The sequence below is a fragment of the Lonchura striata genome, chromosome 3, assembly GCF_046129695.1.
Source record: "Lonchura striata isolate bLonStr1 chromosome 3, bLonStr1.mat, whole genome shotgun sequence".
Taxonomy (NCBI): domain Eukaryota; kingdom Metazoa; phylum Chordata; class Aves; order Passeriformes; family Estrildidae; genus Lonchura; species Lonchura striata.
In genome coordinates, this window is record NC_134605.1 from 60,990,224 (window position 1) to 60,994,789 (window position 4,566).

Below are 4,566 nucleotides of genomic sequence, written 5' to 3' on the forward strand. Positions count from 1 at the left end.
CTTCATACTATGACATCCTGTCCTTGAACACTTGATCTTTCCAGTTTCCTTTCTGTCTCAATGTATGTTCTTATCTTCTCTTACACCGTGCAGACCTATGTTTCTTAAAATCTTCTTTCCTGCTTTTTCTTTCTTTTTCCTCTATGGGCTTAATTCTTTCTATGTCCTTTAGGCTTTGAATAGTGCCTTCTCTTTCTCTAACAAGAGAGGTCCTCTACGAATTCTAGTTAGTAATCAAAGTCTTTCAAGAAACTTTCAAATACTCATCTGTTCAGTGTAACCACTCCATTCTTTCCCGTTTGTTTTAAGTTGGCATCACAATAAACCCTTTTTCTCTGGATTACAGTTTATCCTCATAGGACAGGGAGGCTATCTTTCATGTCCCTCTAAAGTGACACATGCATTTACACTCATATACTTATATATATTCACATGCTTGAACATAATTTTGAATAACTCTTTAAAGAGTTTTTGGAGTAACATGGAAAGCGCACTCCACAATACAAAGAAATCCTTAGAAAAGCTTACAAATAAACGTAAGTTAACACAAAGAAACCTTTTCAAGCACATGCAATCGACTCCTAATGTTATCTTTCATCATGTGTTGTGCATTTTTTACATCTGCTTTTCAAATTTGGATATGTGGCAGAAACACCTGGAGATGAATTTTGCTAAGAAATCTGAGCATTCAAAGAATCATCAGTTAAAAGTGTGAAAAAAACCTGTTGCAAATATTTATGTTAGGGACCCATAGTACCAAAAAATCAAATTCTTATTTCACTACCAAAAAAATTCCTCATCTCAGCCATCATAAACCTTCACCAGTCAAAGAGTATATGGATAGTCTGTAATTATTTTTCTGGATATATTTGTCACACTGAACAATCTTTTGTTTCAGGTACTTTTTCATTTTGCACAGTCATCTCTATTTTAGTTTAAAGCCATTCAGGCATCACAAAAAGCTGGAATAACACATCTAAATAATTTCTTTAGCAAAAAGATCCCTATTGAGCTTCTGGGATGCACCTAAACTGTGTAACAGACAGCAGTGCATCTCCGTTCCTGGTTGCTCCATCATACAGCTTTGGAGTTCCATGGGAAGACACCACAGGTCTAGCATTGCCTAAGATTTTCATGCTCTCAGACCCAAGTTTATGCATAGGCCTAGTGCACATTGACATGGAAAGACTGAAAAAGCCCTTTAGCTGCAAACTGATTCCATTATGGGAAGTAATAACAATATCTATCCTCTGAGCATTTATTTATTATTCTAGATAAAATATCTCACATACCTGGAAGTCCTGTGTTTGCCCCAGCTACCCTCAGGACTAACTAAGAGGATTCCTTTTTTGGGGAGAGATTTTTTTTCTCCCTTGTGAAAAGTTGTGGTAAGTAGCAACAATATTCTTAATACCCCAATACTTGAACCAAACGCGTGCCCCACAGTCAAACAAATTTTGAATAAGACCATGGCCAGCACAAATGGCAGCTCTGAAGACCTTATTTCCTTGGACATAAACAACTGCACTACAAAGTTCTACTGACCAAGAGGGATGTCTTTTCTAAGCCTATTCATGTGCACCTCCTGTTCCTGAAATTCAGCCCTGTCAAAATTATGATTCACAGTCACAGCCTGCTGGTTTCCAAGAAAATTTGAATCTTAGTTTAAGTACTGAAATAGAAATAGGTGAATAGGTGCCAAGGACAATGATAACCACACTTATGGGCCTACAATAAATCAGGAAGTTTTTCCTAAGATGAAAGATAACATTTAATTAAACTTAAAAGACTGACTTGTGTGGATAAAGAACATCTGTAGAAAGAATGTCTAGTATGATTACTGCATGGGAAAAGTAAAAAACCCTTCAACTGAGTCCAGTTCTCATTTGTTGCCTTTACTGCTTATTACTGATGGCTTGGATATAGCACAATAAATATGAAATTTACTGCATTCATCCAGACAGCAGCTTTTAATGCAATAATAAAACTGATTTTGATATAACTTCCTTTGTTCATTATTTATGTCAGTGAAAAAAACAGTAAATGTACAGTGATGTAACTAAGAGCACAATTTGCCCTACTGGCTGGAAAAATCAAAGCTGCAGGGAATGAAATATAGGATGAAAAACCCATGTCCAGCAGATGAAGAATAGACTCCTAGACTGCCATGTCTGTCTTCACTTGTTAAACTGCATACCTTTCATAAAAAAGCTGTCTCCTACTAGATGATTTTAAGACATTTAATCCAAAGGTGGCTGCTAACCAACATTAAACATAGATAATAATAAATATGAGTGGGGTTGTCCTGTGCTATGCTGTATGTCAGAAATTAATTGAATTCATATATTGCTTTGAAACAAGTTATGCAAAAAGTATATCAAGTTTGGTTAGCTAATATAAGTATTTTATTAAAATTCAGATAGTTCTGGAAACTGTTAGACTTACTTGCCTTTGTTTTGGTCCGTAGGGAAGCAGTGAATTTAAACCAACTAAAAGCTATTTTAAGGTATTAAAAGAGATTTTACATTACTTCTGATGTTCTATGTAGCCATAAGAAAACATTTTTAACTATTATTTAATTTTTCTGACTTCTGGGTATGATGCATCTGGCAGATAAGAGATCTGAAAATGGAATTCCTTCCAGTGCTGTAAGAGGGCCTTGGATAAAACTGGATAATTCATCTCTAAGCCTGTACAGTGAAAACAAATGGTTCTATACCGAGACTTATCTTTCTGTTTCTAAACTTGATTACACTTCACTTGATTTAGATAGCTGCATGAAATCCTAACTAATCTATAAGGAAAAACAAACACACAAAAATTACATAAAATAAAGACTAAAACTAAGAAAAACAAATACCCACAGAGCTGACTCAATAATTCTTTTCAATAGAAAATAAAGATCCTACTAACATCAGATAAACAATACAATTTTTTTGGTAATATTTCATTTGTAGCAATCAACATTTATATTTGATGGAATTCAGTTCCTCAGGATGCTAAAATGGTTCTTAACTGCATTTAATTGATAAAAATATCTTTTAAAATGCTAATTATCTGTTCCATGACATTGTGCCTTTTGCATTAGGTAAAGCCAATGACAACAAAATGGTCCTTTCCAGAAATGTAAACATCCATTTACATTTTTGGTCCTTTCCAAAAATGTAAACAGAAGTAATGCTTCAGAACAGACTGAAAATTCGTAATAATGTTTACCTGCTCCCAGGATTCCATTTGTGCATCTCAGACCATTTTCTCTGTATTAAGAAAGTTACCCATGTGATTTCTCACATTTTTTTCACTTTATAGATACTATTGCCAGGTTTACTTAATTTGTAAAAGACAGATCAGTGAAGATTGTCTCCATGTTTATTTAATCCTGAGCACATAAGAAAAAGGAGACGACAAGGCCTGCAAGATTCATTTTGGAAATGGTAAAGTCCTGAGAGCTGCTAATGAGACTGCAGTTCATTGGTTTAGAATTCTCGTTTAGAAATATAAACTTCTAAAATTGTTTTGAGAATTCCTGAAATTTCTTCTAACAGGAAGGACATGCTAGGACATGCAAGAACTATCATTGCTCTCATATGCTCCAAGGTCCTCATGCCAACCTTTTATAAGTGAACACTTTTTTTAAGCATGATCAGCAGTGTTGTACCAGTTATTCAGTTGTTAATGAAGAAAAGCTTGGCTATTAAAATCCAGTAGTCTTTAGAAAGAATGAGAGAAAGGGAATGTAGGGCAGGTATAGCAAATTACTAAAGAAAATGGGTATAAATAAACCTACAACAGTGTAACCCCATTATGTCTCTATTTACCTATCTTCACAAATTCCATGGGCCATGCCAAGAAGGAAGAGAACACTTTCATGAATATTATTTTTAGGATTTTTACAGTGTGAGTAATCATAATATATCAGTCACATCCATAAAGTAAGTGTATCATCATGCCTCTAGGTGTAACCCCTAAATGTTGCTTGTAACAACTAAATAGAGTTACAAACAAGCTACTTTTCTTTTCCATGCTACTTAAGCTCTATTAAGAACATTTTTAAATATCTACTGACCTCTGTAGACACTAAACCACAGCAGAAAAGTCTCACATCTGGAAAAGCGAACTTGTTTACATGCATTTTCTTAGCAGTCAGTCCCGCAGCTCTAGTTTTTAATGAAGCATTTTCTTTCCTTTTGGCAGAACTATTTATTTGTATTAGAAACATGTATAATTTCCAGGAAAAGATTCTTGCAGCCACCTGTAGACGCTTCATGAATGACTGATCTACATAGATGCCATAGGTAAAAGGAAAAACAATTTGAATTGTAAATTGAAGCCTGCAGACTACTAAATCTTGCTGCATGCTGCTTTGGGCAGTATGTTGAAGACCCCGGAGATATTTCTTTATCTGCCATTTGAAACAGCCACAAATAAATGAATCAAAGACAACAAACTCCATTAATCACAGCTACACTATTGAGGCTAACCTACCAAAAGGATTGACAACATACAACTGCTGAAAGAAATAAAGACATGCAATGAAAGATTTTACTTTTATACTTGGTATTGAGG